Source organism: Oxyura jamaicensis, chromosome 7, assembly GCF_011077185.1.
Source record: "Oxyura jamaicensis isolate SHBP4307 breed ruddy duck chromosome 7, BPBGC_Ojam_1.0, whole genome shotgun sequence".
Lineage (NCBI taxonomy): Eukaryota > Metazoa > Chordata > Aves > Anseriformes > Anatidae > Oxyura > Oxyura jamaicensis.
The window spans coordinates 33,266,554-33,291,902 of record NC_048899.1 but is presented as its reverse complement, the minus strand read 5'-3'; the positions used below and the strand labels follow the sequence as shown (position 1 = coordinate 33,291,902).

Below are 25,349 nucleotides of genomic sequence, written 5' to 3'. Positions count from 1 at the left end.
GATACATACATAACTTGCCAGCGCTTTACCAAGCCGTAGTTTCGTTCATGTAGCACAGCAAGGATACATTTGCCCAGTCTGTGTGCCCACCACTAAGTAAGTGGCACATTAATGAGGTGCTTTGCCCAGGATTTTGCCCATGCCTGCAGCACTGCCTCTGCATACAGAAGGTGGCTGATGTTGATATCATCGCCTTATCCGTTTTTGCAGAAACATCTATTAGGCAAGCAGAGGGGACAACATATTAAAACTTTCCACAGCCACCTTTAGCTATCTGGAACAAGATAGGAGACAGCGCATTAGAGTTTGCAAATTTAATAACCTATTCAGCAGGCACGATATTTAATCGGCACGGAAATGATTGCTTTTGCTGTGACTGGGAGACTGAAGCCTGTCAGTACAAGGTTTTGTCAACAAAAAGGAGGAGTCATTAGGAAAGTTTCCTTAAATCCTGCCCCCTTGCTTAGAGTAACTAAAAGGGTGCATTTATACGTGCTTTTGGTGCCAAGGCAGAGGAGTAAATGGAAGCAACCAGCAACACACAGAGGCTCCAGCCTTTGGGCTGAATGCAGCTCCTGTTTTTGCTGGATATCCCCTGCAGCATTAGCAGGGCCCTCTTCCTAGGGTCAGCTCCTTGCCCCAGGTCCTCTCCCCATTCCTGCAACCCTCTCCTGCTCTGCCCACACCAGCACCTTCTGCCTACTGCCCCTTCGCCACCTCCACAACAGGAGAAACAAAGGTCACCATGCCCCATAGGGAACCAAATGGAGCTCTGTGCCAGGAGGAACCAGCTCCAGGAGCTGCTGCTCAATGCCAATGGGAGTATGGACCTAATGCAGCAAGCCAGCTCCTGGTCCTGGGCTCCAAGCAATTGCACTTGTTGCTTGCTGCTGGGGCAATTACAACTCTCGCATCTATGAAAGTGTAAGCATATTAACACCCATCCATACCTGTTACCTGAGAGATCTGCTAACATTTAACTTACCCCACTATTTATATCGCTGCTTAATTAGGCCCCAAGGGTGACGTTTAATCTAATTTATACCAGAGCTCGTTCAGGTTTACTCCAGCGTAAGCAAGGTGAGAAGCTGCACAACATGCCCAACACAAACATTTCTGTTTTCCATATTTGTAGTTGCCAAAGTTTTCCATGGATTTAGTTCAGCAATGTTTTAAAATAGATTTTCTCTATGGACTCTTGATTCACTGTTTCGCAGTGCAGTTTATAACCTGCTGGCTTAACCTAGAAAAACTACAGGTACGGGGCACTGCAACGCCACAACCACAGGACCACTGAGGCAAGGGATAAGTTATCCCACGCTGAGTGCTGCCAGACTGATGCTGGTGTCAGGTTGGCCCCAGCTCATCTGCAGCCCAGGCAACCAGTCCTGGTATAGACAGGAGCTCCCTCCTGGCCTCCTGCTAGGGACTGACCCAAGAAATAAACTCTCACCTGATCTGAGCTCACTTTAGGTGTGATCCTCAACGCACACAGCTTTGAGAGAGATCAGAGCCCTGCCTCCTCTCCACCTGTGTTTTGCCTGGGGCAGATCAGCACTGCCACAGGAAAAGCAGGAGGATCTGCCACCTCCCTTCATCCCGAGCACGCTCCTCTGTAAGGCACTGCCAAAGCTGCGTGATATCCCTCAGCCTGCTGCCGTGACACTGGTCTGCCAGCTGGGAGGACGAGGTCAGGTGTTTGGCATGTTCTGTCCCTGCATCTGAGAAAAGCATTCTCTGCCCAGCACACCTGATAATCTGTTGAGCAGACAAGCTGGAGGCCGGTGAGTCTCCTCAAAACCAACTTGGTGGCATGCCCCATGATACATTGCACATAACCCGTCTGCTTATCCCACCACTCTTTACGGAAGACGAATGAAAAGCTGAAACAATAGAATCCCTCATTGCTTACAGCACCCTTCATCACCAGCAAAACCTGCTCTGCTAACAGCGGAAGACAAATGAGATTATTTCAAGTCCACAGGCATAAGTTATGACTATAAATGCTACAGAACATGCTACTTCACACTGTCCCCTTGACACGTGGTCAAGGAAGCAAACTGCATGTACACAGGGAGACAAAGAGGATAACAGCATTTTCAGTCCTGCCCTCAGCAAATAACACTTGGCTCATATATATATTTATTTATTTAAAGACCCTGCCAGGCAAGATCCCTGATTTCTGGTCAAATTTCTCCTCATTTCTCAATACCTGTACAATTAAAATTAAAGCAGTGTCCCACTTTACAGCATTGCAGCCCTGGAGTTCCACATTTTTCAAAATGTTCTCTCCATGAAGCCCAAAACACACGGCTTTCTGAGATCATTCCCATTATCATTTTTCAAAGCTTGCCTCTGGGTTGGTTTGGGGGGGCTTTATTTGTCTCTAAGTCCCATGTTGAAGTGCTGAGGGGTACAATAAGAATAGGTGTACGCTGTTAATATTGCGACTTCTCTCTGATTTATTTGAAAAACAGCAGAAAGTCTAAAATGAGTAAAGACTGTAGTTTTCCTCCTCATTAAACTTCTTCTCATCCATGCATAAACACCTAATTCTCCACTGAGTTTCCCAGAGTATAAAAGTAGTTTGAGAAAGAAATCCAGACAGCGTCTTACTTAAATTCTGTTTTATGAAAACACGGTCGAGTTTCTGCAGCAGGGCAGCCGCAGAAATAGCAGCTGCCCTTGCAGTGCTCGCAGCAAGGTTCCTCGGCTGGAAGCTACCCCAGAGGTGATGCCAGCAGAGAAGCAAGGTGAACAATAACCTCAGGAACCCTCAACTTCTCTGCCTGCTGTTTCATAGCAATCAAACCCAACTACACAGTGCAAGAGACACCTGGACTTGGAAGGGACATTTACAGAAGTTAAATGGGGAGCAGGGAGCTGAGGACAGTGAGGAGGTTTTTTGCCCCCATGCATGCCAAGAAGTTGGGCTGCAGGTTAGGAGGGATCGCTAAAAGCCTTTGCAGGGCAGCTTCCTATCACTGATTGCCATGAGAGAAGGTGAAGGAGGCACAAAAACATGCCAGCAAGTGCAGGGAGATGCCACCAAGCCAAAGCACCAGGATAGGAGTGTACAGAGCACCAAGGCTCCCCAGTTCAAATTCATGAGCCCACCATACCAAGCACCCTGCCACACAAAGACACCAGTGGGGCTGGCTCCCAGCCTAGCAGAAATGATTTATAAGATCACTGCATAAGTACAAGCTTCAATTTTTTTCTTAAAAATAATAAAAAAAATAAGAAACACATATCTGGATTTTTTTTCCTTCACACACCTGCTGTAAAGTTGTTGGCTTTTTTTCTGTTTTAAAGATGAACAGCAAAATCATGAAGAAGACATATTTCAATTCTCACAGCCATGTTAAACGTAACTTTCTGTACCTAATGTGCATCCAGCAGCACGCAGTCCAGGTTTGATGTGAAACGTAGAACGAGCAGCAGCCGGCATGGTCCAAATGTTGAGGCTGTGGCCACCATCTCGGGCTCCCCATGACTACACCAACTGCTCAAGCCTTGCTCTCACACCTAATGGTAGTAGCTAAAACTTCGGCTCTGGGACTCCAAGTTGCCTGCTTACCTTATGTCAATAATCTCAGCCCAGGTTTTGTCATCTAAGTTTTGCTGCAAACTTTAAAAGCAACAAAATACCAGCAGTCTCAGACCCGCGTTTGGATCTATATTTAAATAATGGGAGATCAATTTCTCCCCTCTCCTGAGGATCAGTCATTAACCTTCTCACCAATGGTTCAGCATTCGCTCAGCACGGCTAGCACAGAAGATGTTAACAGCCATGGTGGTTTTGTGTTAAAGGTTAATCACTTCCATTTCTTTTTTTTTTTTTTTTAAAGGAGAGATAAAGATCTATTGGACTGCTCATTGCACCTCTCTCAAAACAGAGGTGAGATCGCTGACCAAAACCTTTGGTTAATCACCTGAAGGAATGAAAATGCAGGGAGTTTTTGCATTATTAATGAAAATCTAGGTAATTAGATAAGTAATAGCCTTATTCTGTTGTATAAGGCAGTTAAAGTTGCTTATAAAGCTTCCTTGCAGACCACATTTCAAGCCAAATTAAAACAACTTTCCTAATTATGAATAGTCTTGCCTTATGCACAGGAGAGTTGCCGAGTGCATCCATGACTGTCATTAAAACTGAACTGAAATGGCTTATTTCATGCAGCAACTTTTTATGTGCTGCCTGATTATGAAGGTTACATTCCTCACATATATTTTACATCAAAAACGTGAGAGATGCACCTCACTGCAGCTTCAGATCCAAAATCCTCAACTGAATTCCAGAATTTTAACCCAAGCCCCAGGTCTGAATGAAGCCAGAAAGAGTTGATTTGAAGCCAAGCATCCCTCATTCTAAGTCGAGCCCCACGCTCACCATACTGGCTACTGGCTCTCTGCTGAGTCACCAGAAATCCCACCATGAACATGAAAAGTTATTGAAGAACTTCAAGTCCAGAATATTTCATTAAGCTGTCTCTGTCACAACCGTAGTTTTCTGGTAAGTAATATTTTGCATGAGGATGTTGGAAAAAGCTGTAGGCATTCCAACAACGGACGCTGTCCCTACGGATGTATTTATGCAATTCAGAAAAGCGAAGGAAGGATACACAGGGCAGCTATTGTAAATTCAGAGGAAGAACTGCAACTCACTTTGCAATACAAAACATCTTCATAAAGTGACAGACCTTTCAACACTGTGTTACGGAAATAAATATGAATCTTCGGTAACCTTTCCCAGTTAGTGAACTTCAGCTTCCCATATCAGGGCTGAGCATAATAAGTTTCAACCCAGTGTCTGAACTGAAGCATTTCCCTTTCTGTCCTGCATACGACAGGCGAGACCCTACAAGCGGGTCTCCCAGGTCTGTGCTACATGCCCCATACGGCCTTGTTCATTAAACGTGCCGTATAGCTTCAACTATCAAAACAATCATGGCGTGCACACATTGATGATATTCAGACATGATATACCTGAAGCTTGGTTAAAAAAAGTGCAAAACCGGTACGTGAAGTGCACTCAAACTCACTGGTCTTTAAGATGCAGCATTTTAGGCAGCTCTCATTGACACTCTTAGCTCAGAAAAGACCAACAAACAGAATAATAAAACTATTAAATGTCAGGCTGCAGTGCACTGGCAGAATTTATAGCATGCCAGAACACCTGCACAGCATAATGTTCACTTCTAGTAGGTCTTTCTACTCCTTTTTTAAAAAACACAAATTCACAACTTGTAGAGGTGCAGATTTATGGTATTACAATGAAATCAGGAATTCTCCTTACATTTCATTAATTCAATCACAAATTTTACTACAACAGTAATAAAACACAGCTCCACATGGAAAAAAAAAATATGGCTAATATATTCAAGGAACATAAAGGAAGAACTACCTGCGTTTCTCCAAGTTCAGTCACCCCCAGAGAAATTTCATCCAGAAGACCACAAAACATCTATTCTGCCTAATTCCTCAGACTCTACAGTCAGCGTTACACATCCAGTAATGAAGTCTAGAATAAAAACAAAATAGCCAGGATGGCAGCATGACACAGAAATACAGAAGAGCAGATCTGGGCAGCGTCTCTGTTAGGTCAAACACCCAGATGGATCCTTGGAAGTGAACAGCTCCATGGGCTACAGAAAAAAAAGCCAAAAAAGTCTCATCTCTTTGATCAAGACAAACATGCTTTCCATTCCTTGTATCCAATAATTTGATTAACCCAAGCACATTGGTGAGACACGTGCAGATTTAGCATGACCTAGCTTTAACATGTAGTGGAAATAAAACCAAAAAACTCTGGATTACATAGAACAGAAGGTGTATACCACACAGTGAAACTCCGTGGGATACAGCAGTGGGTACAAAGACTCCAGACACTTCAGGACTCCTCTCATTTGTGGTTTAAACCCCCCTTTTCAGGCTAAAATTATTTTTGACAATGTGTGTCCAGGTGAACTGACACCAAATTATCATTCATTTTGACACCTAAGGGTGATCTTCCCTCCTCCTTGCCATTTATTTATGGAGGGGCAGGAGCATGAGTGATCAGAGCAGAACCATCACATCACCTCTCTATGAGAACTGGAAGAACACATTGCACGTGGAGCTCCCACCACACTCATTTCTCAAAGCATCTTAGAAACAACTCTGGGGTTCATAACAAAATTGTTGTCCCCATGTTATGGACAAGTGTCCACGACTGAGATATTTAAGCAGTCTACCTCAGTAATACCACACCAAACCCCAGGTGTTGTGCCAACTGATATTCCAACGCTGTCTTTCAATGCTAGTAAACTTTTAAATTTTTTTAAGGTATTACAGACCCATAAGACTTCAAAGGCTGCTCCAGTATTTCCATGTCTGCAGTGCTGCCTTCACATACATTATACTTCAGTTATCTGTGCCTAAGTAGAATATCTGGAGTGTTGAAAATGGACAACTATAAAGGCCAGTTCTACGTCTCTTCTAATCAACGACCCTGTAAATCCAAGCGAAAGTACACCGTGCTACTTCTGTCTTTGCATTTTCTCCTCAAAGCACAGGGAGCATTTCATACACCAAGAGCATTTTTACTTTCTCTTAGCAATTATCTGCTTCAAAGTCGTCTGTAAAATCAACAACAACAAAAAATGTATCAACCCAAATAATTTTGATTTGTATTGTTTTAATGCCAGTTTTGATATGGACTCGCTGCATACAAAGAGAGTTCAAATAGTCCATTCCCTGCTTTCCCCCATGTGCCTTACAGCCTCTACAAAAATCATGGACTTCAAAGAGCCAAAAGTCAGAAACAGGTCTTCTTGTACATACAAGTGGCTCAGAAGAGCCCTGGTATAGCCACACGATAACCAGGTGTCATTTCTCAGGACCAACTCTGGTGGTAACACAAAGACTGTTCTTTAAGCCACTTACTTCCTTTCAGCTCCCTTAGGAAGGAGGTCACTTCACTGCCCCAGAAATGGTCAGTGAGTGCAAATGCAGGGCTTTAGCATTTCCCCACTACTTTATTGCAGTACAGCTGGGCAATTAAATATTTAATACAGAAATCCTCAATATTTAATAACAGACAAATAGCATTCTTTAGCATTTTCACTGAATTTGAAAACAACTTCTCCCATTGTACCTGTACGCGGGCACTCAATATGACAGTTGTAGATGTGTGTACAGCTATTAGAAGTTTGTTCATGACAATGTTACAATGAATTAACGTATTGTGAATGACTGCTGCACATTACAGATTCATTATTACAGCCAAGAAGTGAAATAAATCATTTTATCATTACTTCATCAAGTAATGAGGGGAAATTTACTTGACTTCAGAAAAAAAATGCAAGAATTTTGAAGCAACGTTAAAGATGCAATATTGCAATAGCACATTTTAAATCACAGTTATTACTTAAAGGAATTTAAATACTTATTAAATAACTGAACCTCCACATAAATGTGGTCATGTCATGTCTAGCAATGACTGTTTTGAGGCTCCTGCTGATTTCAATGACAGTACCCACCAATGATAGTATTCTGGAAAGTTGGACTCTGCCTTACTACAAGCCAAGGTGAGAATGATCAAATCTTCAGATCACTGCAGAAACAAGGAAGCAATTTTTTTTCCATCACACCCCTCATGCAAGTGATTTCTAATGAGGTCTCACTTCCTTTTAAAATACAGAAAAATAAAAGCAATGGGCCAGAAGAGAAGATTTTGCATTAGTGTCTCCTCACATCTGGGCTCTCAGGAGCTAATCAGCTAAAGTTTCAAGAGTCCCTTTCTACTTTCCGCTATTTGAAGTCAACTGTCATAATCAACATCTTTCTGAATTTCATCCCAGTCACTACCTACCTGCACTCCCACGTGCTCGGTGCTGTATGTGGCAATGGATTCCATCAGAACGATGGTAGCCTCCACCACGCAAAGCTTTTGTGTTACAGACTGAAGCCGTTAAGTGTCAGAATTCTCTGCTCATGGGCAAACTATCTCCCAAAACCTATGATTATGCAAAAAGCAGTCAGGAATCCATCATATTTCCACCCTGAATTATCCATTTCATAGCTGCTCCACCATCCAGAATAAGATTCTGAGGATGATTACCTGAACCTTTGTCATCTTCAGGAAAAGAAAATTTAAAATATTGCTAGAGGCAACATGCTCTTAATTCCATAACTATAACCAGACACATTGGGAGAGGGAAGAAAAAAATAGAAATTATCTGCAATTAAGATATCTGTTTTCCCACATATATTTCAATTATTTACATAAGCCTAAACAAATGAAAGTGACACAGATATGGAGCTTTATAAATCCCAGGTCTTCTAGTTTAAAGACAAACTCGCAGTCCACTCAGTTTTTGCTGTTTCCACACGTTCACATGATATTTCTACTTTTGGTATTTAACCCACTATGAGAGGTTCATCTCTAACTAGAATGACAGCCAAGACACCTGCAAACTGAACTACCAAGTAGTCAACAAGAAGCTTGAAAACATCTTTTCAGATCATAGACCAACTATCTGCTTTGAATTCAACCTAGACGTCAAAGTAGATATTAATTTTTTATATGAAAGATACATCAAATAACATTAGTGAAACCATCATCATCATCTGGTAGGGTATTACCCTTGGTCATTGCCAGGTTGTTTTGAGAAAGGAAACCCTGTTGGGGGTTACTGGGATGGAGCTGGGACAGAGTTATACAGGATGAGTAGGGACAGTTTGAAGATGGCTCTAGGTCTTCACCAGCAGCTGTTGTGGTTGCTTCTCGGCACCAATCCTTGGGAGAGGCAAGGAAGAGCAGGTAAGACAGCAGCACCTTGTGGCCAGAAGAAACCACGGCAGTGGCAGCTCCCTTCCAACCCCCAGGGAGGGATGAGCCCCCACTTTCATCTCCTGCAGGTCGCAAAGCAGCCAGGCGTGCGGCTACAGCAGCTGACACAAGACACCACTGCCAACACTGAGCCTCAGTTCCCTTATACCCAGCTGCTCCTCCTGGCTACTGTATCTGTACTTTACCTTTCTTCTTTTCTTACATTATTTCAAACAAGAAAAATCTTGAAACGTGTGTAAAAACAAAGAGCTTAAATCCAATCTGGTGAATGATAGATACTTCTGCAAACACATCAACTGTGTTGCCCCAAATGGGCACAGGTGTGAGACAAAAGTTCCTGAGTGAAAGCACTCACCTCTGCTACTGCTTCATAAACAAAGCATTGATTTCACACACATGAACTAGAAAACTTACTCATAATTAAAACTTAAAGGCTTTGAGTAAAAATAGGAACAGAAATGATTGCCTTATAAGCCAATATATTGTTGATACTGGTATTTGATAAGCCTTTTCTTCCCCTTTCTCCCCTTAACATGCTGAAACTACAGAAATAAATACTGATTTTAATAAGAGTTAACATTTACACAGGGATTTCTGGCTACTGTCTATGACCACCTGCCTTAGTGGATATGAAGACCAATCTTCTACACTGCTGAGTAGCTCTCATTTTCTTCTATATAATCAAAAATATTATTTAATCTCCAGAGTCCTATATTGCACTTACCATACAACCATTGCTCTTTCTATTAAAGGAAAGCAAGGCCAAACAAATATTCCCAACACTTGGTGGAGAGGTTTTCAATAATCCTGAGCTCCCCAAGGGAGCTATTCCACGAGTAGCTCACTAACACATTGCATCTCCCACACAAACAAGCCTCTTACCGAAGATGCTCAGATTCTCAAGTTCAAAGTCACGCAGACATTTAAATTCTCTTCACTACCTCATAGGTTCCTTTAAATGATTTCATAACCTGCTTCAAAAACACGTTAAGAATTCAGGTGGCATTTATTCCATCCTGGGCATTTATGGCAAGTTTTCTAGTTGGTTTTAAGCAGACTAACATTATCTGTACCTACAACGTGGTGTGCCACTCTTGTTGCCAAGTAGTTATACATGCAATTGCTTCTGCAGAGCTGAAACTTCTTTCCTGTAAATACATTATACATTATTTAATACTATATATTGATATCAAAGTAGCTATATATAGTACCCTTATAAATATATTATTAACTTGCTGCTTTACAAGTGCTGGCTTCAGTTCATTCTCCTCTCTACATCTGCTGCCACTCCAGCGCTGCAGTGGTCAAATCAAGTTGTACCAAGCGACAACCAGAAAGAAGTTCGAGTGGAAACATCAGTACAGCCACTTGAGTCAGGTAATCAACGGCTACAAGAAGTCAGTACATCTCTGTGAAACAATACGAGTTTATAAGAGCAGACTTTTAACTTGCAAAAATCACGTATTAGATCTTCAGCTTGATGTGAAGCCCAGTCTTGCTTCAAACACTTTGCATCTAAAAAAAAAAAATAGCGAAGCAGGGGAAGTGATGGCAAATTAAACACAGTAACAATGGGCACCTATTAAACACAACGTGCAAATTCAGTCGTATCCAATGTTATCACAGCTCATTTGTTCTAACTTGTTCGATATATTTATGTTTTAATGGAATAATTGCTCATTATTTGGTGAATAAATTTTGGTGTACATGAACATGCATACATATAGAGAAGCTAAACATGCACAGAAAAAATTTTGGACAAATCTTCAGCTCTTGCAGCTCATCACAGTGCCCACATACGCCCATTTCCAGCAGCTCAGGATGTGGCTGTCTGTGCCACATCGACGCAGCTCCAAGAAGAACCAGGCTCCTTCAGGGAGCGCTGACTGATGGAATCAGACACCGGCAGAATACCCAGCGCAAAACACTAACAATTACTTTGCAGCAAAAACACAACATAGAGACATAAAAGAGCTAAACAGGTTAGAGACACTCTGTTGAACATCATGCACTGAGAGCAGCCTCCCTTGCAGGATCCTGATCTGTTCACTACCCAGAGCACCCCTAGCTGAGCTGGAATTGCTCCAAGTGTATTCCACAGATCACACAGAATATTCTTTTTTTTTTCCCCTAATCAGAAAAACAGAAATATTTCCTTGTTGTTATTTCAACAGAACAGAATTTCAGAGTTATTCTGATAAGCAAAAAACTACAGCACACAGTCAGAAAATGCCCTTCTTTGATTTTCTTACTTGCCCACACTATGATGCTGGCTGTATTTTTGAAACTGGAACTACTACTGAAAAAAATCTTTCAAGGCTAGTCAGATGAAACACCTTTCTAATGTAAAAACATTTCCCTCATAGCAACAATAACTTCAGACCATCCCAGCTGGGGCAATTTCAAAGTGAGCAGACTACCACAGCTGAAGACCCACAGACAGTAACAGGGGGAGAAACAAGGATAAAAGACCATCCCAATTTTCCTTTCATTTGCTATCAATTGTCCCCGTAGTTTCATCTACCTTGGGAAAATTTCTTACTACCTTGAAAGCACATTTAATTTTGGAACAATTATAAAAGTCTGAAATTTGTTCAATTTTTAAAAGTGGATGTTTTTAAAAGTTTTTTTTCTTGTTGTTGTTTGTTTGTTTTTAATAAGATGAAATGTTTTGTACCTTCACACTAACAGGGCTTTCTCATTCCCTGAAATTATTGAAAGGTTACACAAAATATTCGAGCTAACTTTGAAACCCAGCCAGGCAGAAGTACATACGCTTCGGTCTTCTCTTCACAGGAACACTGACATGCGTGAGAGCAACAGCATCTTTTCTGGAGTCTGAGGCATAGAAATCAGAACTGCATGGAGGACTTAATCATTTCGAGTGCTTTTTAATACTAACATACAGAGGTCAGCACAAGTCACATCACGGTACACTTGGGTTTTGTTACTCAGTACCACGAAGGATTTGAGCGTTATCAAACCATGGGCTATGGCACAGACAGGACATGGCATCAGATGAAGGCTTTCTATACCTTCAAAAGAAAATCAATATTGTATTAAACTTTTGAAGAGATCTTAAAGAGTCCTTATTTGGTCTTATATCCAATTTTTCTGCAGAGGTGTCAAAGGCCTTTGCAAACATACACTTTTTTTGAAAAACCTCCATTAGCATTTATGACTCCACCTGAGAGACACACCAAGGAGCCTGACGTTCTGTCCCTGAGCACTTCCAGATGCCAGGGAAGTTGAACAACATTGAATATGATATCAGGTCTCCCCCCTCACCCCCCCACCCCCGAAAAAAAAAAAATAATAATAATCAATTTTAACACAGGACAAAGAGAAAAGAAAAGAGGAAGAGAGAAAAAAATCCAGCACAAAGACCATTTCTACATGGTAAATATAAAGTTGTTTGCCTGCAAACCAGTGACACAAGTCTTGGCTCCAGAACTCATAAGCTCAGTCCTTTTAGACCACTTTAACTCTGTTTTAAACCAGCAAAGACTGCCTTCCAGTGCTGCAAAATCGAATCAATCACTGATTGACTAGTCAGAAGGTACTGATTTATAGCGTGCCTGAACTGACCTGAAGGAAGTGACAGCTCTGGCTAGAAGACAGGATCAGTGAAACCAAAGATTAAGCTTTTTTCAGTAGAAACTACCTACCAGATACTTTCCACAAGCAAGCTAAGGCTGTGATTCTACAAACTACTCTCTCTCTCTCTATATATATATATATATAAATCTGGAATATGAAAGTAATAATATTGAAAGCTGGAAACAGACTCTACTCAAGGTTTTTCATTTTCACTAAAGACTAAAGTTATTTCAAAGTATGTTGATTTTCAGAGTCATATTTCTATGATACAAGAGAAACAGGAAGGTGTCTGAAATACAGTTTATTTCCAGATAGTGCCTCTAGAGCAGGAAATATATTTAAAGCTAAATACAAAACCATTCACACTTAAATCAACAAGAAGCCTTACACTGACTTGAACTGGTTTCAAAACTTGCACGTTTTATATTTTCTCTTTTGGCTGCATCCATACGAAGAGGTGATGAGGGCAAAAAGGGCACAGAGACTGAGAACACGTTAGAGGTGTTGCAAGCTCAAGCAGCAAGATGTTTTCCCTCATGGTTGTACTTCATACACTCTTGTCCTACACAAACTAAACTTTACTATCACTTGTAGTTTGAATAAGGATAACCACGTAGTGTAACATTCTTAGAGTACATATGGTTGGGCTCAACCATGCCAGGTGAGGTAACTGTTACTACACCATGGTCTCAGGCAAGAACCATTAACATGCAACAAAACATTTTAGATACAAGTATCTACTACCAGAGTTTATCACTTGTATCCTAGTTAGTATGCAGCATGATACAAGACTCACTAGAGGTGATACCTTGCACTGGGTTAATCAACAAGTCATCAAAGAGATGGAGGAGAAGGGTTTTAGCCTCCACTGAAGCATGGAGTAATTAAATAGTGAATTAAATATAGGAAGTGATGTACATTTGGATTTCCAATGAAATAAAGCAATGCCTACTTTAATTAAGGAGACTGGTCACACTAACCCCTGAATAATAAACTAGATTTTGATTAAAAGGTTAATCTGTCTACGTATCTTGTCAGACCTCAGAAGAGAGACTGACCATAAGTGCAAGCATACTTATGAAAACTCTCCAATTAACACTATCAGAAGCATCAGGAATGCAAGAAATCAAAACACTTGACCACCAAGAAATGCTCCAGAATATCAGGTAGAAAGAGGGAGATAGAAATCTTTCCAGTTTAACCTTCGTAAATATGCAAGTAAAAGAAGGCTTTATTGCATTTTTTCCATCTGCAATTTTACTTTTGAATTTTGTAAATAAATATTTTGAATTTTTGAATTTTGATTTTTGTAAATTTTTGAATTTTGTAAATAAATAACTATTTGCATTTGGCAATAACTGTTTTGAAGGAAGTGTGATTTTGAGTTACCTGGATAAAAACAAGCTTTTCCCTTTCAGAAACATGGCAAATCTGTTGAGCAAGGGCAGTTGTGAGCTAGCAGCAAGTACCCGAGCTTGGCCACAAGTTTTCCAGGGCATGCTAAGACTGAACATATTCCCCAAATTTCCTCCAGCAAGGCCAGAGGATTACTCACAATCTAAGGATCAGGATAAGCAGAGAAGTGTTGGTAACCAGAAAAGTTCTGTTATACAAAACAAAATATTGGAGAGCACATTTGACTCCCAAGCATCCCCAGGGAATTTGTTACCTGTATCCACCATCTTGCTGGAGATCTGTACCAGCAGTGGTTCCCTGTTTTTTTTCCAACCTCTTCAAACGCTTCGTTTTGTCTAAGATCCTTCTAGAAGTCAAACATCTCACTTCCTCCATAAAGTGGTTGCAATGTTAGAAACAAGCAATGGCTACTTTTCCCCTACCCTACAAATCTAGCCCTCGATCTTAATTCAAGGTTTCCTACCAGCAGCTCTTTTGGAAAATTAAAACATTCTGTGATGTGCATTACTTCCGCTGGTTAGGACTGGTCTCCCATAGGAGGAAATAATGGAAGCTATAGAACTCCATATATCTTAAACTGCTTCCTACAAAGTAATTTTTCTCAGTCATAACCTTCATCATTAAAAAAAAAAAAAAAAAAAAAAAAGAGGAAAAAGAAAGAGTCCCCACCAGCCTCACTCCAATCTCTATGGAGAAGTATAATGTAAAAACATATATTTCCCATTCAAATACATCAAGAGATCACGGTCTACACTTCTCACAATTACTCAAGGATTTTAATATGACACTCATAACAAACACTTTCTGCTTTTCTCTTCATTTTTCTTTTCTAAACTCTCAAACATCACCACCGCATCTATCACAGAACAAAGACTCCTAGTCGCAATAAGTCACGAAGCTCCCCAGAGCTAAACTTCTTTAAGCCAGCACAGGCTCCGTGTAAGGAGTTCAAACCCTGCTCCCAACCTTTCAAGAACCCGACACCAACCTGCTCTGTTGTTCAGCAATCTGCGCATCTCTCGAGGCTGCCTGGAGAAAAAAGCCAAATCCGTAATTCTTCCCTGCAGAAGCAGATGCCGTGCTACCTCAAAGTACACGGAACTACGACAAGTATACGACTCTCCACTGAAGAGCATATGTACAGATAACTTGAAATATTCTGATACAGGCTTTAGGGAGATCAAGAGCAGCTCCGAGGATGGAAAGGAACCAAACATTCCTATTATCTTCTTTCCCATTCTGCTAACTCGGTATATTTTCCTTGAATGCACTGCTGTATGACAAATGAGAATCCGTCCAAATCTTCTCTAAAAGCACGCAAAGCATGCAAAGCATTATATAAAGCACAAAAATAGCCTAACAAGTAGAAACAATAAGAACTTCCTAGCAAATACCGTACAGTCACTCAAAGTTCAACTACATTAACCTTTGTTTTGTGCAAAAGAAAAACTCCGCCCATAGAAGTCTGAATACTCACTTCTACTCCGATGGCACACAGGCTACTTACTGTGAGACGTACTAGATATAAGAACAATAACAAAGCATCTCTCTGGGAATCAAGGTCAGCTTCAAGAAGTTATCTGAAGTCCAAGCAACTTCAAATGTGCTCAAGTGCTCTTAAGTCCTTTGCTGAACTGTGTTCTGAAGGAAATCCCGATCCAGAAAAATAATGAGAATCGAGATCAAGAATTGACAAAGCAATCAGGGCATGGGAACAGCAAATGAAACTTTTTCGTCTTAGTAGGACAAACACACACAATTTTATAAATATTTACAAGCCTATCATCTAACAACTGGAGGTTAATTGTTTACTTCCTACTTCCCCAGAAAATTTAAAGGACTTTAAGAATATATAGTTAGGTTTCTCCTGTTACTTTAAAATATTATTTGGAAGGGAAACTTAAGTCTAATTTTCTGAAGTTCCTTTTCTGGATCTCAGAATTGCTCAAAAATATGGCCGAACTAGGAGAATTTGGGTTTTATTCTCTATTTTTCTCACATAACTATTTGCACAATTTTGATGAATAAACACAAAAAGAACACGGTCAAATCTCAAATAATGCTGTCACAGCAAAAATAAAAGTTTAATAATGAACTGCTAAGGCCTACCATGGTACTCGGTGCTTAAACCCAGAAGGATTTTTTTCATTTCTTAACACCCTGTCCTTGTTCAACAGCATACTAATGAAGTTAATCTAAAGGCTAAATTTCAATTATGAATCACAGAACCGCATCTCTGCTCCCTGATTGCTCGGATAATCTGAATCAAGCATTCTCCTACATGAAGCACAACGGTTGACTGCACATAAAAGTTCCCAAAACATCAAAAATATTCAGTCCAGAAGGTAAAAACTGACAAACACCTGTTTTCACATCCATTCAATAACTCCGTGGCAAAGTAATGATTTCTAATAACTTGACAGACTGCTTGCTCACTTAAAATATGCAGCACAGGTTTGAACAATAAAAGGAACAGCAAATGTTTAAATCTCCCAGGCTTGCAGCCAAGACAAAGTCTTCAGCCAGAGTAAAAAAGGGTTTCCATTTGCTAAAATAATTTAGGAAAAAATGTTTTCCTCCCGAGTACCTACAATGCGTTTGTCCCGGAACAAAACCTGAAAGAACCACCGTGGTAAAGCTGAGATCGGCGGGAGGCAGTGCACCACCTGACAATTAATATGCATGGCTACAGACCAAGATGTGTTGTTTCACAATGTGTCAGCACAGCTCAAATAAGAGCTCAAGCCATGGAACTGGAAAGAACGCAAAATATGAGTAATAACAACGACCTGGATCATTTGCTTCCAATTGCTTCTGCAAACAGAATAATGATGAATGTTCACACGAGCACCAGCCATGCTGCTATCGCGTTTGAAAGACAGATATGAAGGAAGTATTGCATCTGCTTTTATAACAAGAAGAAGAAATTGAGCAGTCTGATTTTTAACCGAGAGGACAAGGAATCAAAGGGCTGCTTGCTCCAGATGGGAGCTAAAGGAGTGAATGGAAACCAGACCATTGGCAAAGCAAGAGTTTCAACTGGTGAAAACATGAGTCAAATAAAGCTGAGCCTTCCAGATGACCTGTCAGAAGAGTTTTTACCATGCAGTGCATGTGATTTCTGGATAATGTAACAATATATATTACATATGACAACTCTGGGGTCAATTCCTCCATTTCTCATGGGGAAGAAAATCTAGAAGAATAAATGCACTGCATAACGAGCCATTATCTGACCATCTCCAGGAATTAAGACTTTGTCCTTGATTTGCAAGAAATTCATGTACAAGACCATGACAAATTCCTCCTATGTACACCCCTATCCACTCTCATCCATATGCCAAGACAGACGAGCTTGGAAGTGGAGAGATTTCCAAGACCTGCGACCACCCAACTGTACTCAAACGCAGGTCAGATGTACTCAACTACTTTTTCATTGAATAGCACAATTTTTTTTCCTCCCCTCTCCAAGTTAGACAAAAGAAGTCAAACGCACACACCCACACCTTCACAGCAGCCACTGCAAAACTTAAAGGCTCCAATAGTCCTCAACAAGAAACATTAATCCCAACAATTCTTCAGTGTTAGTTTTTCAGGATACAGGCTCAAATCGTATGCATTTTCTACTTCCAGCTTCAATCTACTATTACCATTTTTCCCTGCCTTTATCCATCAAGGACGTGTCACCCAGTGAGTAATTATCAGTACCCAGACAAAGCTCAGACTTAATAAAATTAACAAAAAATGAAAATAAATCCTTATAATTAAAAAAAAAAAAATCTTATTTTTTTCCAGATTGCCAGGATATTCACAACCTTATCTGGTTTTGCCTGCTACAACACTGATATATATGCAAAATGATTCAGAAATTACATCCTTTCAAAGCACTAAATCTTCTCATTGTCAAATACCAAAATGGGCACCTTGCTTTGTGCCTGACGGGATGCTGTGCAAGTTTTTCCTCGATGTGTTAGTCCTTAAATAAGTTGTTTCTCAGCGGTACACTCAGATTTGTCAGACCGAACAATAGGTAGGCGCACGCGCTTCGCAGTACGCTTGGTGGAAGCAGGGCAGTTGTCTTTCATGGTTCCTACAGAAATACATCTTAATTGACTAGGAGTATTACACCACAAATGAGCCAGAAAAAAAAAAAAAAGGCCAGCAATGACAGACCACTGGAAATAATCTGTTGTCTTCTGGGTAAACTGTTCAATGCTAAAACTTATTATCTATAAAAGCACCTTTTGAATCACTTTTGTTTTGCCCTGTGGAGCCTTAATGTTTCTGTTGGTAATATCACTTCTGACTTGCAGTGCTGCCCTCGTCTATAAGACTGCAAAAGGAAGGAAAGGAAGAGATGAAAACAGGGAAACACAGAACTGTTGTTATTATTAAACCTTTAAGTTACGGAGTTAATTCCAGCTAAACGCTTTTGTCTGTTGCGCTGTTCATATGGATTTTTGTTTGTTCTAGAAAGGAAATCAAATTGTTGCATCCGGGCATCAAACAACTCCGTGGTCATCTATATCCACGCCGACTGTACTTCCACTGCAAGTAATCTGTTAAGCAGCACATCCCCAGCTGGGGACTGTAATTAGGGTGCAAACTGCCATACAATCCCCTTGCCAGATTGATGAAGGAGACCTCTTACAAGGTGATCCAGAAGGCAGTGCTGAGACCATTAATCATTTATCCGGTGAGGAGAATACAAAAAGCTCTGCCATTGATAGCATTATATCGGAAAATATCTTGACAAAACTAGCACCAGAAAAATAGCAACGTTTTAATTAAAAGGTCAGACATTAGTTATAGCATAACTTTAAATATTTCAGGCAAGTTCTCACACACACACAAAAAAAAAAGTCAGATTTTCGGCAGGATTTGACACTCATATTCTGCTCCTCCTTTTAAAAGCTTGATAATGATCAGGTCACAGCTTTCTTAGCTCCGCTAGCAGCATCCCCAGATAGCAAACAATTGTAAGAGTAATCCACTGAGCCACTTTAAATGCACTGCCAGGCTGCCAGTATTTCAACCTGCAACTACTTATTTTGGGGAATCTGAATCCGCTAAAAAGGCAAATATTTTTGATAACAGGCAGTTATAGAAATGGTTAGCGCAAAAATTCAGCCTACAGTGAGCACACCAAACCCCGAACATGTGCCTCCTGTGGTCTTCTCTGACCACCCTGAGCACATAAGTCTCGATGCTGCCAAAAAAAAAAAAAAAAACATCAGCTTAATTTTTTAAACCATGCTTGATGTAAGGAAATACCTAAAATACTTAAAGTTGAGTTCAGGCTTAAATGCCTGTCTTCTTCATTCTTATTTGGCCCAATAAAGAAGCCCACACCATCCTTACTGAATTCATGAAACTATTCTGACAGATAAACAGGAAAGTGGAAAAAAAAAAATCAACTTCACTTCTGCAGTCAAAGGGTCTTGCTAGAGTCTGAAGTACTTTTCTTTTGGAAACAAGTCTTTAGCCTCCTTTAGGTACAGAACCTCACGTTTCAGTTACCTCAAACCACCCAACAAGACAGTCAGCCTCCAAACTTCCTGAGCCATGTCCACCTGCAGACCTCCACACATGTTTAACCAGAGCACAGCTGGAAGAGGAGCAGGGGAAAGGCAAGGCAGTGAGCTGCTCTCACCCTCCTCCCTTGAATTGCCAGGAAATTCATGGACTGGCCTGAGAGACTTCTGCCATTTCAAAAGCAAACAAAATCTACCCCTTAACTCTCTACCAGCCTAATAGGAAATATGTTTTCCTGTAGAACATGCAAAAGGGAGGAAACTTAAACCAAACACATCATGACACAGTCCAATAGGATTTGCTTACAAACTCTAGGAATTGCTCCACTGAAAGCAAGCTCCTATTAACTAATTCTAAAAGCCATATTGGCAAAATAATGGCAATAGCCAAATCTAAATAGTTTTCCACAGATCATCAACCAGCATATCTGAAATAAAGAAGAAGAAAAATTCTGCCACCTGTTGCTACAGAGTTAAACCAATATAAAGATTAAAAAAAAAAAAAAATCTTGTTTGCAAATCATCATATTTCCCCCACAACTCTCCTCCTTCCCTAGAGATGAGAGGATTCTTTCTAAGGACACAGGAGGGAAGAGCAGTGAGAATCTTTGCAAAAGATTCTTTTGCAAAGAGAACTGTAGAAATGATGAAGAAGTTAATTCTTTCTGCAACACAGGGAAACTTTTGATTTCCAAACCCTTGCTTGCACAAATAAGCATGCAATTAATCTATTGAATACGTTAGTTAGAGGAGGAAAGCAGAAATAGCTTCATTATCACTATACAGAGTCATACACGCAGCTGTAGAAATTCAGGTTCCTAAAAAATTATTGCCACGATGAAACACCATAATCTATTTCAATGGCAAGTTCTACCCCACATCCCCAATTCCCTGAATATTTACACGTTTCCAATATAGCCTGAACCAATGTTGGATAATTCACGTATTCTAAGCCAACATCTCTCTTTAATAATTCCATAACATTAAAGCATCAACTAGAGAGAAGAGAGCATAACTCGCAAACATGAAGATGCCAGCCTGAAGATGGAAGATCAAGCATGACATTTACTGACAGGCTGTGATAATAATATAGTGGGAGCTTTTTACAAAAAGCTAACACCATAAAAAGAAGAGGAAAAAAAAAAATACACCCAGGGAGCGGTCTCTACACTGGATGTCCCAAGGCGCTGACGGCATGTGCTGCACTACCTAATTCCTGCTGTTAGCATTTCTTGAAGCTTGATTCTGCCCATCTGTGGAATGGAATAGAAAGCATTAAACGCAGCACAGAACTGAAGTAACCCCACAACGCTTCAGCCAGTAAACACCCAGGTTAAGAGCAAATTGATCCTATTTTGGAGTAGCAAGGAGAAAAAAAATGACCCCCATTTTTGGGATCTTGCTGCGTCATCCCTTATGGGCATTAACATCGCCCTCCTCCACAAGCAAGCCCTTAAAGATTCCTATCCGTTATCTTTTAAAGGGAGCAATTAATGCTGCTGTTCAAAGTTTCTGACCTTTAGCTCTCAGTCCCAGTAGGGTTATTCAGATTTTTCTTTTTAAGTTTAGCTGAAAACAGGAACTATTTGCATCTTCCTACAGGCAGACATGCATTAATCCTAACCACAACCTGGAGTCAGTTTCAGAGAAGTAAGTCCTAAAGCTTTCACCTCCAAACACGCTCTCCTCTTCAGGACCAGATGCTTTCCGAATTCCGCTAGCATTTCCAAATTGCTTCAGTTTTGATGTTCTCCCTTCCAGAGGTATTTTAGCAAATAGCATTGAAAATGCTTTCAGAGCAGCATGAAGTTTCTCATCCCATGCTGCATTCCTCCTCCTCTGCAGGAGGATGACCATGGCTATGATTATTTTCAGTGAAGCCGCAGTGCTACGTTCAATTTCCTTTACTTCTACTGACACTGCTCCCCGCTCTATTTTCCTGCCTCCCTTTCTCTTCCTCAAAATTATATGCTCAGCTTCGCTGTTGCTTCTTTTAGTAACATTCCTAAGGAAATGTCACAAAATCAAATTAATGTAATTACTATTCACTGTCTTCATCTCATTTATACTTTAAAACCACCAACCATGGGAGGAAAACTGAGCATGTTATCTTCAGAACTGACCCACACGGGCATCTTGCGCTTTCTTTTCAAAGTATAATTGACACATGCTGTCTTTTATGAGGCAAGAATTCCCCCCCACACACACACAAAAAAAATCATACCCCATACAGTCAAAAACAAGTCATCAATTCCAACCCATCGATACTTCTGTGTTAAACATCCCTGATAGGAGAGTCGTTACAGCTCATCTGGAAGACTGACAGGCCGAGATTCCTCTAGACCCAGAGAACGGGTACTCCAGAGCCAAGAATCATCCAAATAAAAAGACAAAGTTACAGCTATGTAAACGGAGAGAGAGCCGGGCTCAGCTAGCGCTGTGCAGAGAAGAGGCAATCAACTTGACAGTAAGCGTAATTAGTGTTGTACTTCCCGTCAAGATTAGACATGATATAAGCACATATATCAGATGATTTTGATGTGATATATTACTATTGATGTGCCCAAATATATAAAACAGGGTGGAGAGTGGATGGTGTGGCTTTTGGAGGGGTGGAAGTGTATTTTTAGTTACTATTTTATGTAAAGGGAAGAAAAAAAAAGAGTATTTGACATGCCATTTCTGTCTCCATCTCATTTGTTCATTAAAGTTTCCTCTCCTTTTTAGCTTCTATTTCCATCATGATCAGAGTGACATAAAACATCCTCTTTGTTGCCGCTCACTAAAAATCGAAGCTGCATCATGTCTCTTTTTCATGTCTTTTCTCCCCTCCTTGTCATTCAGAGGTTTCAGTCCATTGGCTTTCTGCACACATTTGCAGTCCGAGTCTGTTTCTCAACACCAGCCTTCTCGTTTGGCTCTTCTTTTTCTTGTTTTCACTCACCAAAACTCCTTCCTGTCACGTATCAGCTCCAAATCGCCACCACCTCGTGTCACTCACACACCAACCCCTTCCCCTTGTCCCCATGCCAGACTCCCATCTTTCCAAACAGCCACTTTGTATGAGTAGTTTCCTATTATTTTAAGCACACATCTATTGTTCTCCTTCCCACGAACCACACGTTTACCTCACCGCTCTCTGTCAGCTCTTAAAGCTCCTCTGCATTTGTTCGTTCTTCCACCAGGTTAGCTTCAGCACAGTGGAGTGTCCCAGCCTGTATTTGTCTTGCTCACTGTGGCACACTGACCGAGCATTTGAGACTTGTTTCAGATCTCTCTGCGTTTAGCAAAATGAGACAAATTAGTGAGACGCTGCACTGACTGCTGCAAAGAAATCTGTCCCTACCCAACTCCAGCCCCAAGCTCCACAGACACACAAGACAAACCACAGCATGATCTAAACTGTCAACAGAAGCCTCAAAAAACCTTATTTGAGAGTTATTCTATCAAATACATGTTTCTAATACCTAATTTGGGCCCAATACTTGAAGAGAAGAAAGAGAATCATGCCCAACTCAACACAAGAGCAGAAATAACAGGAAGACAGGAATCCTCTAGGCTCTTAGGGCTGGACCTGAAGATTAATGGACTTCTCTGTTCAATTGCCATACTGCAAAAATAGTAAAGAGGGAAAAGAAAGAACTACTCAAACCTGACCACCACCCCTTCCCCAAAGAAAAAAAGAACTGAATGAGAACTGAATGCTTATTTTCTTTCTAGCTTTTGCTAGAAAGCAATCCTAAAGTTTTCCCTTAGAAGCTATCAAGTCTTATTCCAGAAAAACGACCACTTCACTGGGGAGAAATTTAACCTTCTGCTTATTTTTTTTTTTTATCTGCTTTTTCCAAATATTTACTTAAAACTATCGCAATGAAACCTTGCAAAACTTAGCAAGTTTCCAAATTATTTTACTACTTCAGAAATGGTGATCTCTCACTAGCAATACACTCTCCATTAACTACGATTTAGCTTGAAGCTCTGACTCTCTCAGTTTAATGCAACCTCAAACTTCTTACTAAAATACCTGAAATGGAAAAAAATAAGTATTTTTTTCCTGAAAAGTTTAAAACAACTTCACCTCAAGAAGTAAGCCTTTACCTGGACTTGTCTGTATTACTCCAGCAAACACAGAGCGTATTGCTGTTCATTTCCTGACAAATTACTCTCCCAGAGAATACAAATAATCTGCGCTGAGCTTCAGAAACGCTCTGGAAGAGCTGTCTCAATTCACTAGAGACAAAAAGCCAGCCACAGAGCAGACTACGTCCCAGTGGAAAGCCTCCCTCTCTCATAAACAGGAGTTTTAATCCCATTCACTAATGGCTGAATTGCATTCACCTTTATTGTGCTACATCTTCAGACATCTTTTCCATCCATTACATTTTTTGTTGTGGGCATATTCTCTATTTTATTAACAACTGTAACACAATTCAATACATATTCCTCAGCCAGACAGGTTATCTTCCTGACTGTTTTAAACATTTCACAGCTGAAGCACAGCTAAGTTTTTAATTAGAAAAACAAGACCAGAAAAAAATAAAAAAATCCTACTGTGCGTTTCTATTGGGATGATTTGTAAAATATATTTGCCTTACCTGTCAAGCCTCCCCCACCGCCCAAGTTTCCTCTTTCCCAAATGATTGTCCTGTATTAAAGCCAATGCTACACAAACCATACCTTATCGCTAGAGATTGTTGCAGTCACTGACTGACTCCACCACATCCACTGTTACCGAAGCCGTATATCGTGCTTACTACAGATATCCAAAATGAATTACAGGATCTGAAATATGTGCCACCTGTAGTTTTCTAAGTATCTCAGAACACATAGGTTAATGCCCAGGAACCACTACCCCCATACTGCAGTAAACTCACTCTCACCGTCCTGGCCTCTCAAATATCTGATAACAGAACAGCTGAAAACAATTTCACACACCCCAGTGAAAACACAGCGATTCGCTGACAATAGACACCTGAGCAAAGACAAAAGCCTCTACCTAATGACCAAATAACACTCATGCCATGTATGTATAAACATATTTATATAAAAATCTACAACCCCTGCTATGGCGCGTTCCGCTCTCCTGTTCACAACACAACAGACAGAAATCTAGGCTGCTTTCATAATATGCTGAAACTATGCCAACATGAGTTATTAGCTATTGCAGGAGGCAGATCAAAAACAGCCTCCACTGTACCTGATAACTGAAGAGATCATTTCGGGCGATCTTCCTTTTGGAAGGCTATGCCAGGCTGGAAGAGCCAAGAGGCAGGAGCACCCTTCTGTCCAGTCTTGTCAGCTTGGGGACAGATGAGAGCGATTCGCTCACTCTGAGCAAGGGCAGGAACAGAAGTCTGCCACCCTAACTTAGTCTGTTTCCAGCATTTCAGAAATACTTACTATTCACTGCTTTCTCCTTCTCTGAAGGAATATTTACACCTTCTATTTAAAGAACTGAGTCAGACTATTTCTCTGTTTCTGAATAGTTTTTAAATAGCTTTAAAGGTTCGTTTCATTTTTCAAACAGACTTTCCCTCTCTTCTTCATACAACCCTTCCAGGCCACATCACCTCAGTCGAAACACTTCTAATACTTTACTACACCACAACTGGGTTTGCGAGCTCTGGCCGTGTCACAGACAGGGGGAGACGGGTGCTTCAGACAAGCAGGCAGCAGATCAGCCCAGGTGCTCCCCCAAAACCTGCCCATAGCCAGCCCAGCACATGCACGGGGAGCCCAACATTTGCTGGCTGTGGGAGCAGGCACTGCATGTCAGGCAGACGGCCTTCTACACAGGAAAGGAAACCCCACTGAGAGCCAATTTCCAGCCCACAGTGGACAGTGCTGTACCAGACGGGTCTTTTCGACTAAAATAAACCTGCTTAGGCAGGTTGAATTTATTACGTCATTAATACACAGTTTTCTTTGCTTTCTTGGTGGCCCTTGAACGTCTCTGCCCTCAT

General features: G+C 40.8%; 1 protein-coding gene across 3 annotated transcripts in view; it reads right to left on the bottom strand.

The window, feature by feature from the left end:
- THSD7B (thrombospondin type 1 domain containing 7B) overlaps positions 1–24,261 on the bottom strand; it is a 309,975-nt gene extending 285,714 nt beyond the window's left edge. For 2 of the 3 annotated variants that reach the window (XM_035331981.1, XM_035331983.1), the window contains exon 1: positions 24,064–24,260. The gene's annotated coding sequence lies outside the window, so the exon portion shown is untranslated. Of the gene's footprint in view, positions 1–24,063 lie in introns of all 3 variants that reach the window. The other variant, XM_035331980.1, reaches the window with a different exon arrangement.
- Positions 24,262–25,349: the final 1,088 nt, after the last annotated feature.